The following is an 18,158-nucleotide window of genomic DNA, read 5'->3' on the forward strand; positions in this document are numbered from 1 at the left end:
AGTATTGCATTACTAGCCTATTCTAATTTGGTTTGTTCTATTGACATGGAATGAATGAACAGGCACACGTGACTATGGAGTAGGTCTACTTCACAATTCAGATTTTCAGATGGTGCGTTGTGGCTGACAACATCCCTAAAATCTCGAGTGTCTAGGTTTATTGCTGGCTCCTGGTTGCTGTAGTGCAATGATGTCATCTGCTGGCCGTGCCGCGCAATAGCGCCACAACATATGTAATTTCACTGGACATTACGGTAAAAATCTTGTTTTTCCTTACTAATATTTGTGTCATCCAGCTAACATATTGCTTAATTCTTTTGACATTTCGTTCCTTTATAAATTGTAATGTAATATAAAGGTACGTTTTTGAATGTCATTACTCTGACATGTGAGGGATAACGGCCACCGATGGGCGCCGGTATTCGGCCAATGGCGGCGCCCAAAGAATCTTTTGCCGGATAGCGAGACAGCGGTGTAGCTTTAGGGACCCTCTACTCACTACCACGTAAGTGTAATGTTGTTTGGAACTGTAGAAGAGGTATAAAAATAGCGTTTTGTAGAGGCAAAATAATATGCCCTTCTCACTTCCACGCTAACGAGTTTTGACTAAAAACGGTAACATCGAACTTTCTTAAAACACATCCGAATGACATGATTTGGATGTCAACTCAACGTATGTACTCCCAATCATCCGTAAATTGATCTAAAGTGCATTTTACTCCGGATAATTCCTTTAATATGGTATTACTGATAATATGTTTTTTGTTTTTTTAACTTGCAAAAAACACTGTCCTGCGGTTCATATACAATGTGGCTAATACACAGGAAATTACTGAAGAGCTATGCGTGAAAAAGATGAAACAGCTCCCAAACACCTTAAAGGTGCTCTAAGCGATGCTGGGTAACGTCACTTCTGTTGGCTTTCAAACAAAACTAGCTCGCTACTTCCTCCCCCTCCCTCTCGTGCTGCTCCCGTGCAATTGAAACTCTCCTAAAAGCGCATCTCGTCTGTGATTTCCTGGAACAGTTTGTTATGTCTTTATGGGCTAGGTTTGCCCAGGTTGTCTTTGTTGCCGTTTTAGGAGCCTGGGCTGTCCACAGAGATCACGTTTTTTTACAGTGTATTCAGGACACAGACAGCTAGCGATTGGTTAGGTGATGTTTGCAGTAAGTGACATAAAATGTTTCAGCCTAAAAACGCGTGGCATCGCTTAGAGCACCTTTAAATCATAAAAACAAACTTGTGAGTAAGACTTAGAGATCCAAGATTACAACTTTACCTCAGTGGTTTTTCCAGTGAAGGCGATCAACCAAAAACCATGTCTTTTTGAAGGACAGCGGGTCACGGTTGAGGCAGTACTGGTGGAGGTTGCAGCTGTTGTCATATATGACCACCTTAGGCACTGAATATGAATCAGAGAACAAACATAAGGGGAACATAATGAGAGTATTTCAGCATTGTGGAATGAGAATATTAGTAATGTAATGCAGTGGTTCTCAACCTTTTTTCAGTGATCCCCAGTACCCCCTGTGAAATATTTTTTCAGCCAAGTACCCCCTAACCTGCGCAAAGCATTTTTAGTTGAGAAAAAAAGACTTAAAACAGAGCAATAAAACATATTCTTCAAGAATTTTGCCGGCTCTGGTTTGGCCTTCTTTGCTACTTGTCCCTCCGTGTTTTCACAAGAATTACCTACGCTTCAACCACGACTCCATCGTTTGAGTTTTGACAGTGATTGACAGGTGATGGCGGGTGGCATGTGACAGGTTGGGTCGAACCATCCTGGTATGGGGAGGACTCTGGGTTTTTAGGATAATGAAATTGAATAGCCTACTGAAATATAAAATTCATTTTATGAACTTATATTTTCCTGAAATATTTATTAAATAATTGTTTTTAAAGTATTTTTGCATGGATTCTACTTTTTAAATATATGTATATTTTAAAATCTCACGTACCCCCTGGAGTGCCTTAACGTACCCCCATTTGAGAACTACTATAGTAGCTTAAACTCACTTTCCATGAATCTGGGCTTCAGGACAGTGAACGGCGTGTCTGGAGATTCATGTTTGACCATCATCTGGAAACCGTAGCAGATCCCTGATGATAAATGAAAAACAGAACAGAAGTGACACAAGGTCACTGTGTGTGATTCCAAACAAAAAGTCTTGTTGTGTATGTATGTAGGCTACTGTCAGTGATTTATAATATTTAATTAGGCACTATAATATTTCATAATTGTAGACATTTGGATTAGCTCTTACAAAGAAAAACACATACCATGCTCACAGTGGATGAGAAATACACCAGGCCGAAGGGAGGGATGGCCAGAGGCATTTTTGTGGCATGCCGGTTTACTCTGCTTGGAGTCAGCCAAGTAGTGTCCCCTCTGCCTAATTACAGGCAGTGAAGGGAAGAAAGAAAGGCTGGCCTCAACTGGTGAATCATCCACCAACTCTTCACCCAGGAATGGTGCCTCTGCTTTAGAGAAAAGGTCTAGTAAAAGAGACCCGAGGAGAGTTGGAACATGATTGTCCTCAGTGTCTTTCAACATTTGAAAGAGGACTGGGACCTGCTGTTGGAGGTACAGCATATCATCCACTGAGTGACGCACTGGAAACAAACTTGTGAGTAAGACTTAGAGATCCAAGATTACAACTTTACCTCGGTGGTTTTTCCAGTGAAGGCGATCAACCAAAAACCATGTCTTTTTGAAGGACAGCGGGTCACGGTTGAGGCAGTACTGGTCAGTGTTGCGCGGGTTTGGTCACAAGCGGCCCGCGGTCGCCCGATATTTTAATCAACCCGACTGCAACTCGGACCGCGAATATTAAAGGAACCATATGTAATATTGTGGTCAAAACTGGTACTGCAATCACTTTCAAATTACTAGAGCGGTGTATCCCCTCCCCCCTGACTCAAGGTTGCCAACCCGGATGCCGAAACACTACTGACTTTGTGATTAGTAGATAGGTGGAGGGTGGCGCATCAGGCCAAAACACAACATGACATGACAAAACACAACATCAACATCAGTTGAGGGCTGCAACTTCACTTTTTAAATGACAATATCCTGGCTGTACTACTGTTGTCAGTGATATAAGTATTTGAAATGAACATGATTTCTTAATGCCTAGTGACATATCAGGGCCATTTTATGATTAATTGAAATACATTTCTTACATACAGTTCCTTTAATTAGGACAAAATTATACCCGACCCGCGATCCGACCCGCTTATTTACAAAATGTGTGCTTTTGGTTATAGTCTGCATGCAGTGTGACAGTAGGCCATTTCTGTAAAACAAACTAATTTATTTAGGCATGCAGGACATAATGTTTGCGTAGGAGAGAGAATGAGAATAAGAGCGCAAGCACGCACACAACAAGGATTAGAACACTAGGATAAGATTTGAAGGCCATGGACATACATCTTTCTTTCGAAAACAGAAATGGTGAGGCAAGGTAGGCTAGATACATTGCTGGTCAAAACGTTAGCGTAAGAACTGGTTTATAATGCTGAATGAAGCACAAAGCTTTACAAAAGCACATCCACTGTTTAAAGTCACAAACACAACGAACAACTTTTATGCATGCGCAAACCTATACATAGGATGTGTAGTCTGTGCCATAACATTTATTCCTGCAGGCTGCCCGTTTTGGCTGTCATACTTTTAAATGGCTTCGCAAGAAGCAGGCCTACATAGACCATAACTTACTGTCATCTTCTTTAAGAACTTTTCCCAAAATTTCCCATAGCCTATATCGCTTTTCCTGAAGGGGTGTCTATTATTTTTAACACGCGTCTTCAACTTTTTTACTGTTGACTTTACTGTAGGCCTATTGATGCTTTACTGTATTGATGCCAGCCTTCTTGTGATATTTTAAGTAGGCCTAGGCCTATTTGTAGAAAATATACATTTAATTAATTTTAACTGACCAGCCCGCAAATGACCCGAATATCATTAAAATATTTTGTTTATGACTCATAACCGCGGGTGACCGCGGTCATCCGCGGGCAACCGCTTAATTTCGGGCAGACCGCGCAACACTGGTACTGGTGGAGGTTGCAGCTGTTGTCATATATGACCACCTTAGGCACTGAATATGAATAAGAGAACAAACATAAGGGGAACATAATGAGAGTATTTCAGCATTGTGGAATGAGAATATTAGTAATGTAATGCAGTGGTTCTCAACCTTTTTTCAGTGATGTACCCCCTGTGAAATATTTTTTCAGCCAAGTACCCCCTAACCTGCGCAAAGCATTTTTAGTTGAGAAAAAAAGACTTAAAACAAAGCAATAAAACATATTCTTCAAGAATTTTGCCGGCTCTGGTTTGGCCTTCTTTGCTACTTGTCCCTCCGTGTTTTCACAAGAATTACCTATGCTTCAACCACGACTCCATCGTTGAGTTTTGACAGTGATTGACAGGTGATGGCGGGTGGCATGTGACAGGTTGGGTCGAACCATCCTGGTATGGGGAGGACTCTGGGTTTTTAGGATAATGAAATTGAATAGCCTACTGAAATATAAAATTCATTTTATGAACTTATATTTTCCTGAAATATTTATTAAATGATTGTTTTTAAAGTATTTTTGCATGGATTCTACTTTTTAAATATATGTATATTTTAAAATCTCACGTACCTCCTGGAGTGCCTTAATCATTACCCCAGGTAATGCTGCATTACCCCATTTGAGAACTACTATAGTAGCTTAAACTCACTTTCCATGAATCTGGGCTTCAGGACAGTGAACGAAGCGGTCTGGAGATTCATGTTTGACCATCATCTGGAAACCGTAGCAGATCCCCTGATGATAAATGAAAAACAGAACAGAAGTGACACAAGGTCACTGTGTATGATTCCAAACAAAAAGTCTTGTTGTATATGTATGTAGGCTACTGTCAGTGATTTATAATATTTAATTAGGCACTATAATATTTCAAAGAAAAACTCTTACAAAGAAAAACACATACCATGCTCACAGTGGATGAGAAACACACCAGGCAGAAGGGAGGGATGGCCAGAGGCATTTTTGTGGCATGCCGGTTTACTCTGCTTGGAGTCAGCCAAGTAGTGTCCCCTCTGCCTAATTACAGGCAGTGAAGGGAAGAAAGAAAGGCTGGCCTCAACTGGTGAATCATCCACCAACTCTTCACCCAGGAATGGTGCCTCTGCTTTAGAGAAAAGGTCTAGTAAAAGAGACCCGAGGAGAGTTGGAACATGATTGTCCTCAGTGTCTTTCAACATTTGAAAGAGGACTGGGACCTGCTGTTGGAGGTACAGCATATCATCCACTGAGTGACGCACAGGATACCCAGTGGCAATCCTCTCCAAAAACCCTTGCAGTTCAGCTGAGGGATGAAGTAGGCCACAAGCCGGACTGTTTTTTGACAATGCCCTGATCAAACCCTTTAGGTTATCAGGGCACTGCTGTGGAGAGCACTCCAGAACAGCTCTCAAAGATATAGGAACTTTGTTAGGAAGTTCCTCAGTCTCCTCCCTGCTGAGCTGTCGCTCCACATATTGAGCCAGTAGCAGCCGGCCTCTGGGTTCTGGCACAAAAACCCTGTCTTTGTGACTGGTATTGACACAAAAAGAATAAGGAAGTTTAGACAAGACTATATCATTTTTTACAAGGCACATATCCCACTTACACTATATTCTGTGTGATCATACATTTTGACATTAGCTTCTGAAATAATATATGTGTACTTATCTCCCTCTCAGTGTTGACCCAGTTGTAGTTAAATGGGGCAACAACTCCTGCCATGGCAGAAGTGCTCGCCGGAAGCTAAGTGCAGTCCCATCACAAATAATAGTGTGTGGTGTGGGACCACACCTGGCACACTCAAAACCAGCCTCGAATGACAGATCCAGCAGATCCACAAAGGCGTACCAAGCCACCCTAAACTTGTGGTACGTTAAAGGGATGACTTGGCACCCTGAGTCCTCCAAATGGTTTTTCCATGTATGGAAATATCCAAACATGGTGACCCTTTATTAAAGAAGAAAAGTGACAACATGACAAAAAATGTGACTATTATTTGATGCATGACAACATGATTTGATCATTTGATTTTTAAAGGTTGCTAAGAGTAATTGACATTTATAACTTCTGATATTTGTATGTCATGTAGCAAATATTGCTTAATAAGGAAAATGTGTTTAAAAACAGATAAAGAAAACCCTACCCAGTCTGCAAAAAGTGATACATGTAGTCTCGCATCACTTCATGTGAAATGAGGTAAGTCCCCATATTTATAATGGCATCCTCCATGCCATCATAGGGCCGGGACTCCTCACAGCATTTAGTTGAGAGAACTATTAACAACAAAGATCCTTACAAATTTTATACAGGCACATTCAATAAAAAAACAGGAGTGCAGCATTCTCTGATGTACATGTACATGTAAACATACCAACCTTTGCAGTCAAACACAAAGTTCCTCGTTATCAGAGGAACCTCGACTGCTGTGCTCAACTGTGTTTCCACAATAGGAGTCCCACACGTTGTGCATGCCCTGTCCCGTAAAATTATGGGAAGATGGGACTGGGCGTTGTACCCGGGGGAATGGCGGACTGAGCCAGGCACCGGTCGAAAGGCAATGGGCCTAGAGGAGAGGCATTTAAACGTCCCATTCGCCTCAGAGGGTGCATCCTCCAAGCACATCCCCCTTATGTCCTCATACTTATCTGGGGAGGTAGACAAAAGTCTGTATAGCTCACCCACATGGCCACATGATGTAGAGGGACATGTGAGGCACGCCCTCTTGGTTCCACAGCGAACCACACCATATTGGCCTGAGTGTGCTTTCACACACACGTCCCTTTCAAAGATGTGGAATACCTCCTGGGAAGAACAAAATACTCAAAATCAGATGTTTTCAGTAAAGTACACAGAGGGAATTTAGTTGATACACAATCTGGACAGGGTATGGCTATTACACCTAAAGAGGCTTTTATGACATCAAATTACATTAAATCTACAGGTCTGAGATCGCTACAACAGTTTCCACTGTTCTGGGAAGAGTTTCCACAAGACTTTGAGTGTCTTTAGGAATTACAGTAAGTGATTAATTGGTTTTGTGCAACAATTTTGTCTATATTGTGTATTTTACCTACTCTATTCAGTGTTTCCCACAGATTTGAATTCTATTTGTGGTGGTAGGTTTGCAGAAATAACTGTTTTTAACAAATTAGCGCAGCGTGGTTATGATGCAGGTTTAAGCACGTGTCATTGTGTGGTGGTCAATGTTGATATTGTGGTGGGCCGCCACAAATAAGTCAATGTATGGGAAACACTGCTATTAACATATTTATGTCACTGACTGTATGTCATTACCTCACATCCTTGCAGGGAGACATCAGCAGAGGCATAGCTATGTTCTGTTAAGGGAATAAAATTCAGTGTGAAATGTAGCTATTTTTGCATTAAAGGATTTGTTCAGAATCAAAGTTCACATAATTCATATGTGTTTTCTTTAATGACACTAATGAATGGTGCAACTAACCATAGTCATGCATGCTGGGATGAAAGCCAAAGGCCCTCTCAAAGTCCTCCACTACTTGCTTTAGAGCAAGGACATGGAGGCAATACTGCTCTGTAATTCCTGATTTAAGAGATTAAAGATTACCATTAAATGATAGCAGAAAATATTTTATTGTACTTTATGTTTCTAATACCTAGCCATAATTGTAATGCCATAATATCAGCCCAAAAGCAAACATCTCACGTCTCTCCGAGGAAATGACTCTGGCCATGGCTCGGATTAACTCACTCTCCCTCCGAGAGCAGGAGCAGCAGTAAACCCACCCATGGCCATCGGGGAGGAGCTTGCTACACCTCTCAACAATTACATATCTGTTTTCCTAAAGGAGATGGAAACAAATAAAAAGAAATACATACATGCATTTGAACTGCTGAATGCAGTGATTAAGTAGTGAACATCAGTAGAAAAAAAAAAAAAAAACTGTCATTGTCATCTGCTTCACACTGAAGTCAGGAAGTGAAAATGCTGAAGCAGCACACCCTGACAGCTGAATGCTGCCTCAGCTGAGCAATATAAGAATCAACCATCTCAATTGGGATGGTCTGCTGTAAGGCACACTGGTCCATTTCCTAAAAACAATACAAAGGTAACAACATAACAGTAACAGTAACCAAGTAACAACCAAATATACTGTATTGCAAAGGAACTGTAGCAATGGCAAAAAAAATCCAGAAAGATCGTAAATCGTAAATCAGGTTTCAGTGAGGGGTTAAGAGCCTTGCTCAAGGGCACTTCAGCTGTTCCCACTGGTCGGGGATCAAACCGGTAACCCTCCAGTTCCAAGCCCGAAGCCCTAACCAGTAGGCCACGACTGCACCCAGATTTGTGTGCTTGTGATTTATTGGACGACAAATTAAACTCCAAAGGAACAATGGGCACTTACAGGAGCCAGGACTGGGGGGTCAGCCAGGACTGGGGGGTCAGTCAGCGCTGGAGGGTCAGGAAGTGGGTGCATTGCCTCCTGCTGCAAAGCCAGCTGTCCATCCACCCCTGTCGGCGTGTTTGCCCTTCTCCTCTGACTGGGAATTTGGGTGAAGTCATATTTTGAGCCACCATTCCATATTACATGCCGCTTCATCTACCAAAAAGAAAAAAAAAAGAAATTTTACCAAACAATGAACATCGTTGTTAATTTATATATTTAAACTTGGACCCGTGTGTGGTGTTTGTGGTTCTATTACCCATGCAATGTTTTGGGATGTGACTAGCCTGGCAGACTCACAATAACAGGGCTTATAAATGGCTAAGTGACTGTTAAAGAAGAAAAGCACAGACCACAATCCTCTGGAAAATCTGTGGCTGGACTTGAAAAGGACTGTTCACACCCGTTCTCCTTCCAACCTGACAGCAGTTTTACCAAGATTCAATTTATTCAAATCAATAAAAGGAGAAATATCTAAGGGGGGTGATGATAGATTTAGAGGCACTGTATGTTTACATACATACATACATACATACATACAGGACAAAAAAAAACTGTCAATACTTCCATGTGTGTGTGTGTGAGGGAGTGAGGGAGAGGTGCTGCAAGGTTTGTTTACAATGATGCACATAAAGGGAGATAATGTTTCATATGAAGGCTCACCCGCATCTCTAAATAGAAAAAGAACAGACTTAGTTTAAGTATCCGGAGCAAAAAAAATATTATTGAGTAGACTAAATAATATAAGTAATAGTCCAACCCTAAATATACATGTTGCTGCCCTGAGACAGAACTGAACGTACAATATCAGCCACTGAGGATAACTGACTTGCCACCTGACTTGGCACGATACTCAGGGTCTGAAAACATACTTCTATCAAATTCCTGTTTGAACCTACCAATTATGAAACAAAACATACATTAGAAAAGAAAATGATAAACAATAAACAAACAGAAAATAATAAACAATAAAGACATAAAGAGCATGAACATACAAAAATGCATGCTCATAACATAACCAATTGCATATTTAGAAGACTCTCAAATAACATACCTAATCTATCGTGAATTTTATACAAGTAACCTCATACGATTTATTGAAAGGGATAGAGATCAGTTTAATTGTTAAGCTAATGTTAAGGTTAGCTAACGTTGACTTGTAATGAAGCTTGTAGGCTAATCATCTATGTTAACTTGCATTTGCTGATTAGCTAAAAAACGTGATTGCCTGAGTAGCTTATAGTATCAGTTATATGAATTATATTATATATATATATATATATATATAATAACCCTAGCATATTAAACCACTTACTGTAAATCCAAAATATGAACAAACCAAGGGACCACGCTCTTCTCGGCAGTTCAGTGAAGTGCACGTCTCCGTACGTCTCCTTGGGCTTTTCTCAATATGCGTCCTTTTCTATCCTTGTGATCTCATGAACTTGAAAATCGTTCAGAAACGTCATCAATCGCCGCCGAAGTACTGTTCCAATTCACAAGTTCGCATTTATTCAAGAACGCATAATATTCCCGTAAGTGTTCTCGAATCGTTGGCTTTATCAAGGATGCATCGGGTCAGAGAGGGTTAAAGCGGAGCTAGTAATCAAGGATCTTTGATCGGGTGGTGAATTGTTTTTTTTATTAATATACAAAAATTGAGACTAGAGACAGTAGAACACAAACATAAAGGAAAACATCAACAAAAATAAATAAACAAATAAAAATAAATAAAAAAATATTATAAGAGAAAATAAATACAAGACATAATACAAATCATATGTTATGATTACAATGAGAGGAAGAGATCAGTCTTTCCACACTGTGTGAAGGACACATAGGAGTCTGTCGTTTTTTTTGTTGTCTTTAACCACTCTGAGTGAACTGATGAGCAGGTTTACTTCTGCCGTAAAGGCACAAAAGGAAGGTCGTGCCTTCTGCCATTTTTGTTTATGGAGAACAAATTTAGAGTGCAAAATAAGGAAGTGATACAACATATTCAAGTGAGCTGTTATCAGGGTTTTCATAATAAAACAAAACATCTTTAATAGTTAGAGAGTAGGAGTCAAAAAGATGCCTGGATAAGTTGTTGATAAACAATGTGGTTTCCTTACAATAAAAAAAAGGTGTTGCAGTGTTTCATCCATCCATCCTTCCGGCTCTCCAGACGTAGCTTTGAGCTGCTGCTGGAGAGGCTGCCCCGCAAGAAGCAGCATGGGTGGAGCCATGAGATGGAGGTGTTGGTCACCATCTATTGGTTGGCATGCGGAGCCTCATACAGGGTAATAGCAGACGTCTTCGCCATGCCAATACCGACCATTTGCAGAGTTGTACACGTGGTGGAAGAGATGATGACCATTCTTCATGATGTCATCCATTTCCCCCGAGCAGACCAGCTGGTCGAAGTTGGAGATGGCTTTGCTCTCCGAGCTCGTAGTGAGGTCTTCAAGTCAGCGGTCGGGGCCATAGATGGGTGCCATGTGAGGGTCCGTCCTCCGCGGGAACCTCAAAAAAATACATTAACAGAAAATTGTTCCCATCAATTATTCTGCAAGGAATCTGTGATGCAAATTTTGCATTCATGGACATTTATATTGGAAACTGTGGATCAGTCCATGATGCCATGGTGCTGAGGAGGTCACCCATCTATAAACAGGCCCACTATCCACCGGCAGGGAACTATCTATTGGGTGATGGGGGTTATCCATGCCTTCAGCGGCCAATATCCATTATGACACCCAACCGGCGGCCTCTTGCAAGTAAGTGAAACCATTATTCCCTTGTTAAAACAGTTTTCTGAAAAATGTATGATTCTTTAACATTTTAAGTACTGATTTGATAATTCGTCTGTGTGAGATCACACTACACTACTGAAAACATAACCACAAAATGAACGTACTGAAAAACAGGACAGTAATACATTACTTGTATGTGCAGGCAGAGTGGAGGAAGACTTCAACAAGCATCATGCCAAGGCCAGGAATGTCATCGAACGCACTTTTGGCATCCTGAAGACACGTTGGAGGTCCATCTTCCTGCGAGCCCTAGAGATCCACCCTCTGTTTGCACCGAAAGTGGTTGCTGCCTGCTGCCTCCTCCACAACATCTGTGTGACCGCAAACGATGCAGAGTTAGAAGAGGAAGAGGAGAAGGAAGAACCTATAGAGGAGTGTCAGGTTGACGAAAATGTAGCTGCAGATGTGCGAGAGCGGGAGCTCTCCGGCAACCAAGTCCGAGTCCGCCTTGCTGCCCAACTTGCTGAAGAGCTGGCAGTTCATGACAACGTTTAGTCCTGCTGTCAGTCTCTGTAAATAAAACCATTATGAAACAAAATTCAAATGATTGAGTGACTTTTAATCGATTAACATACAGTTTCTGATGCACCTACATTACAATCAAGAACAAAACACGCAATAAAGTTTCATTCAATTAAAATGTATTCACTAGTCTCTCAGAGACACAAGTAGCGGTCTGCCCTGTCTGTGGCTGCCCTCTGCCTCTCCTCCTCTCTGGCCACTGCCTCTCTCTCCCTCTCTTCCTCTCTCTCTGCCTGCTCCTGTAGAAAATCAAGCAGGCTGCCCCTGGACCTCTTCCTCTGCTGGGTGGCTGTGGCGGTAGTAGGAGGAGGGGGAGAGACTGGTGTCATGACCACACCGCCTGCAGTGGGGGTCAGGTTTGCCGCCACTACGAGGGGTGGACTGATGGCATGCTTCCCCTGGAGTGCGGCATCCATCTGGGTGTACCACTGCCAGTTAGCAGCGGTAACCCCCCCAGCCTCTACCCCTTTCCCTGTTGGTGGATCCCTTAGCTCCTGAAAATGTATTGTATCCTATTTAATTTAGTATTTTTGTGTCCATCACATACACATTGTTGTCTCTTAGTTTCACATTCAAGCTAAAGCTAAAGAGTGCCATTAGAAGAAATGGGTTTATGGGTTTCTAAAATCAGACACATAGAAGGATTACCTTATATTTCTCCTTCAAATTGTTCCACTTCTTTCTGGCCTGTTTAGTAGTGATTTTGAAGCAGTGGACACAAACACTCTGGGGAGAATAACAGTAGGCCATACCTAACCAGCAATAACTGACTAATGTGTAGTATTTGTAGACCTATTGTAGTACTGCGACTTAAGATCCCTGTGAATGTTAATCTTGAATGATAATCCTCAGTAAACCACTTTGGAATTAAAGTGTGTGCTAAACGACAAATATGTAGCAGTGCTATGCCTAGAACTACTTACTCCCATCCATTTTTGGAGGAGTTCCTCCGGCCAGTGAAGAGCTTCTCATTATCCGCTCGCCACTGAATCAGGGCCCTGGTTTCTTCATTGGTCCCTGAGTAAAAATATACAAGTAGGCTGTAGATTAATCACGTAATTACATACATGTGAAACTAATGTTAACCTTAACGTTAATCGTGTTTTTCGGATAAGAGGAACGTTTCGACACCGCACGCTGACGTTAACGTTAAGTTAGGCTAACGTTACTCATGACATACCGTAGTGTTAAAGACCACACATTAACGACGTTAAAGGGACACTTGGCAACTATTTCAACGTAATAAACCCGTTTAGAAATCATTCGGATGGTTAAATGACCTGTTCCGGTGAAAATGGTGACTTTCCCCCTGCGCCTAGCATCCCCAGGCGGAAAACCAACCTTGCAACATTAAGACTTACCGTCCCGGAAAGAGAAGTGAGAAACAAGAAACTTCGTTTTTAAATCGTGTTTCTTACCTTGTAACATCCACATAGTTCTGCCAAACTTATGCTAACCGTTCGCTAGCTTGTAAACAAATCCATGTGCTTTATCGTTACCTTTTCCCACAGTTTGAAATAGCATAATGCACAATTTCTCCAGCAGAGGGGGAAATCCTGCCAAGTTTCCCTTTAAAGAAAATGTATACTTCCAAATAAAAGTGTTTACATTATTACACTACTATTACAACGTTTTGATCACAAAACAATAAAACAAAATAACTTACAGTTGTGTGGTTGCTCTTCAGGTGACCCTCCTGCTGTCGCTGCGGCTGCCATCTCTTATGTGAATAAGTGTCCCGTCACGGCTGAGCTGACGTAATGCATTGTGGAACGTTCAATCCACCAATAGGGAGGGAAAGTGAAAACCAGCGCCCCAAGTGGTTGCGTTCCTATCGAAGAGCAGCTCCAATGTTAAATCCCATAGACCTATTTTAAAAAAAATATTGTGAAGCCAAATCAGCGGTTATCCACCAAAAATATTTTTCAGTGTATATACAGTAATAATATTCTAACTGTGAAAATGTCAGACCCTATTTTGCCTTATTTAAGAAAATCGAAATTGCTCCTTTTGTTTCATAAACGAACTACAAAAGAAGTCACGTGACTTTACCCTTCAACGTTACTCACGGTAGCATGGTTTGTTTATTAGCCTGGTTAGCATTGACACTTAACACTTACAGCTAGCTCTTCATGTGAGTAGAAGCACAACACCAGTTGTCCTGACATAAAGGTTATCACCACGCGGTTTACATCACATTCCGTTATTACAAAAATATGTTAAGCCAGTTAAGCAAATTGCGTATTGATCAGTTAGAGATTAAGCGCCCAAACATGTGACATCACATGCAGCTGTAGTTCCTTATCACCGTGTTACGACAAAAACTCAAAACAATTCAACTGATCCTAAAAATAAGGTATGACCACTTGAAGCAATAGAGGTGACCCCAGTGCCTAACATATGGAAGGCATTAAATTAAGATCCCAATGTGCACCGAGATATATTTTTTCAAAAAAAAAAAAAACATCCACTCCGCTAAACTCTAGGAACGCAACCACTAGATGGCGATGAGATTACTGTCCCTCCCTATTCACCACCCGATCAAAGATCCTTGATTACTAGCTGCGCTTTAACCAAAGATTCTAGGAGTTTTCTCTTAAAAGTTATTCACAAAGCCTTTCAGACCTACTTTTAGTAAGGAAAAATGACAACTCCTAAACTAAAAGTGAGTATTCGTTGCTATGGATGACGTCATTACTCATGCACGAGCTTGACTGAAGTGACCACATTGATTGGCTGATGATTGTAACGCGGGAATGATTCCAAACACCTCCCTTACGATGATGAGTGACAGGTGACAGGTCTGAGAATGCATGCACTACACAAGGACGGAAGATGACGAATAACTGAATAAAAAGGCCTAGTCTAAATTAATAAAGAGTAAGGCAAAACAAATAGCCTAGTAGCCTAATGAAACATATGGATTGATGCAGTAGGCTATCTTTGCAACATTATTAAATTAATCTGTCTCCATATGCCTACTTTTGCAAAGAGGAGAACCTTTTAATTTGATTCACAATGAAACGTTACATTTAATTTACATGTTGACAATGAGTAGTTTTGGTTGTTGTTGGTTGCGTTATTGCATCCCTTTTATGCCTACAATGCGAAATTGTTCCCTCACGATTGGAAGCTCCTGTAGCCGCATACGCATTTCAAAACATCGCAACATTAAATGCCACAAAAAGCCGTTTGTGAATAGGTCCTAGTGAGTTAGGAGTTCTCTCGACTTCTTTTAAGCTGTCCCAGACTTAGGTGCTACTTTTAGGTCTAAAATGCTTCGTGAATTACTTTTAGTGAAAAAAATTAGGAGTCCTAAAGTTAGGAGTGACACGCCCATTATTTTTAGGAGTTGCTCCTAAATTCGCCACTTAGGAGCTACTTTTAGCCTTAAAATTATTTGTGAATACGGCCCCAGGCAGATCAGATCTCATCGGGATAGCAGCTGCAACTCATCGCTTATTGCCTGACGGTCCAGTCCTGACGCTGTTTGGATTGTATTTTCACTGCAATACGGCGAATAAAGGATCAGCAGTCTTCAACATCTCTTGTCTTGGTGTTCTCCTGCGGGTCTTTGACATCAGAGTGCTAATTGGGTTGGAGGTTCGGAAAGTGGATACTTTTTCCACGACATTAGTTTGGCATGTTCTAAGACACGAGCTAGTAGCCTGTGTGTGTGAGATGAAAGTGGAACCCTTTCTCTCGTGGTTGGTGACCGAAAACGTTGGCTATGTTGTGCCTCTCTTAACTGAAATGTTGTTTTCTGTAGCCCACACTACTAAATTTGGAGGCAGTAACCTGAAGGGGGAGGAGAAGCTGCCACTGCTCGGAACCCGGAGTATGCAGCACAATAAAACGTAAGTAGAACTTCGGGACAGTTTGCACAAATTCAAAAAAAGTGCAGCTCTTACCTGAAAGCTAAAGGTTTTCTTCTTTGCTTGCAGGCCCGGCAGCAGCAGTAGGAGGAGGGGAGGAGGAGGAGCAGCAGCACATCAAGTCATCGGCAGGAACTCCCAAATTAAATTAATTTAAATAAATGGTGTAATCAAATGTGAAATGTCGCTCCGATCTTCTTAAACCAAGTGAGTGGGCAAATGAGGACTGCATCTGCAGATCCGCCCAGAGCTGTTTTTTTTTTTTTTACATCCTGACAACATTCTGGCGATCGATGTCCAACATGGGTTTCAATGTTGCTAAAACGTTGCGGTTACGTGGCCATTAAGTTGCAGGAAGGTTGCCTGCATGTCGCCGATATGTCGCCACGTGTAGCAACGTGTCGCGGTAATGTTGTCAAATAACGTGGCGGCAACATCAAGGCGTCTTTCACTTTTCCGGTTGCCGCCACGTTGGAAATTAACGTGAAGGCAACGTAAACATTGGTTGGAAAATCACGTGATTGCCACGTTGGTGTGTTTGCTGGGATCCCACTTCCTGTTTTGAAGCTACACGTGGCACGGATTTGTGGGTAATGCAGTTCGTTTTTGGCTACATTCATTGCCCAAAGTTGTCAAAGGACCTCATTACCCATACATCTACTGCAACTTAAGCACGTGACAACTCGCACTCGGTCGTTTGTTTGACAATTTTTACTCTTTTGTTTTTCAAAGTCCAGCGCGAAATTAAACACTTAGCATTCCTAAAAAGCAATGATAGTCCGTAGAGTAGCCTTACGTTTGATGAAGGGATTTCCTTAATGTTAAAGAATAATTTGGCCTTTGCTGCTAAAACGAACACAAATTATTATTATTTTGTTCATATTCACTCAGACTTGTGGCATTATAGGTTTCTGCATATTAGGTCTACCGTTGGAACAAAATAAGCCCAGAGAGTTGACATGTAGGCCTAATTGACAACCATGACCATGATAATTGATAATATAAAATGAATGTGCACCTTGAGCAAATGATAAAAAATCTTTCAGAATGCTTTTCATTCTTGAACTGCACCGAATCGAATAGCATCGAATCGTACTGAATCGTTTTTTATGAACATGTATCTTTTCTTGTATCGAATCGTTCTCATGTATCTAGATGCGAATCGTATCGTCTTTTACATGAGAGATTCACACCCCTATAGCTTATGGTGTGGTTCTACTCACTTATTGTTTCCAAGATCCTAGCTGTGGTGTGTGACCAATGCTAACCTATTGTAATAAGCCTAGAATATGAGGTCAGACTGTTGTGACTAGAGAAATACTCTACAGAAAAAGTAGCACAGATGTATAAACAGTAATCTTTATTTAACACAATTCATGCAGCTACCAAACATGTCAGACTGGGATTCATGAAATCTTAAAACCAAATGCTATCAACCTGGGCGAACAACACACCACTATGAAGCCTACTACACAGAAGACACTGCAATAAAGAGACCATACAAAAGAGATCACACACACAATAAATGGGTAAAAGCTATAGCCCACACCACCCCCATAGGGCACTGCACAGGTTCACACTGCACTTTAAGATTCATACCAAAGGCGCCATCAGACTACAACATAAGGCTTTTAGATCACCACAACCCTCCCACCCAATCATGAAACGGATACTGCCAGGTTTAAAATAAGTTACACACACACACACACACACACAAAGTCAATAAACACTTAACTCTCCGGGATACGAGACCCTCCCCGGGGTCTAAGCTTTGCATGCTGGTTGGCACAGGGGAGAAAGCAGGCGCCAGTCCAGCTCGTGAGGCCTCCGAACAATAGCGGAACGGAGCACCTCTTTCTGAGAAGCAGCAACGCCCACGCACTCCTATGCCCGGCCTTATCTACAGGTTAGCCCGCTAAACTATCTTAGCCGCCCGGCAGCCCTAAATAGCATCTGAGCGGCACCCACCCCAAACCTTGAGTGCAGCTCGGCGTTAGCAACCACACGCCACTTCCCAGTTCCACTCACCCTTTGCTGTGCTCTTCTTTTTATGACTATGCCTCTCCTTCAACTCGACGATAATCACTGCTCCAAAGTTCCTGCTCCTTCACGCTCATCAGTGGTCAGGTGCGAGCAATCAATTAACTCAACCCACTCTTCCCTCAGCTCCCTCCCCCCACATACGTCAGTCATAACAATACATTCATCCAACGTCATTTCATTACACTCCCCCCACCCATAAAACAGACTCGTCCTCGAGTCGAATTCAAAACATTTCATAGTCCAGGGACCACACTGGTACCCTCCTTGAACGTCCTTGGCATGAGTCTTTGGATAGCGATGCACCTTGCTGGGTCTCCCCAGTCATTTCAGAATGGCTAGTCATGGGTGTTCGCATGGTCCCAGGGTGTGAAGATTCCTGACCACCTTGATTCTGTGTGGCCGGAGCCGGCCGGTGTCTTTGCCCTTGTGATCCTACTGAGGC

The 18,158-nt window shown here is 41.9% G+C and overlaps 2 long non-coding RNA genes across 6 annotated transcripts; one reads left to right on the forward strand and one right to left on the reverse strand.

Moving 5' to 3' along the window:
• Window positions 1–10,109: 10,109 nt before the first annotated feature.
• On the reverse strand, window positions 10,110–15,833 carry LOC125298659. 5 transcript variants are annotated; one of them, XR_007194239.1, is made up of 6 exons: window positions 15,710–15,833; window positions 13,465–13,666; window positions 12,722–12,815; window positions 12,447–12,524; window positions 11,407–12,292; window positions 10,110–10,986 (listed from the first exon to the last, which is right to left on the reverse strand). It is a non-coding gene; the product is annotated as an uncharacterized LOC125298659 (long non-coding RNA). The 5 variants fall into 5 exon arrangements; XR_007194237.1 differs by having other exon boundaries at window positions 11,407–12,524; XR_007194238.1 differs by having other exon boundaries at window positions 12,447–12,815.
• LOC125298662 lies at window positions 15,227–15,831 on the forward strand. The gene is made up of 3 exons (XR_007194243.1): window positions 15,227–15,401; window positions 15,568–15,655; window positions 15,743–15,831. It is a non-coding gene; the product is annotated as an uncharacterized LOC125298662 (long non-coding RNA).
• Window positions 15,834–18,158: the final 2,325 nt, after the last annotated feature.

Source organism: Alosa alosa, chromosome 7, assembly GCF_017589495.1.
Source record: "Alosa alosa isolate M-15738 ecotype Scorff River chromosome 7, AALO_Geno_1.1, whole genome shotgun sequence".
In the NCBI taxonomy this organism is placed as follows: Eukaryota; Metazoa; Chordata; class Actinopteri; order Clupeiformes; family Clupeidae; genus Alosa; species Alosa alosa.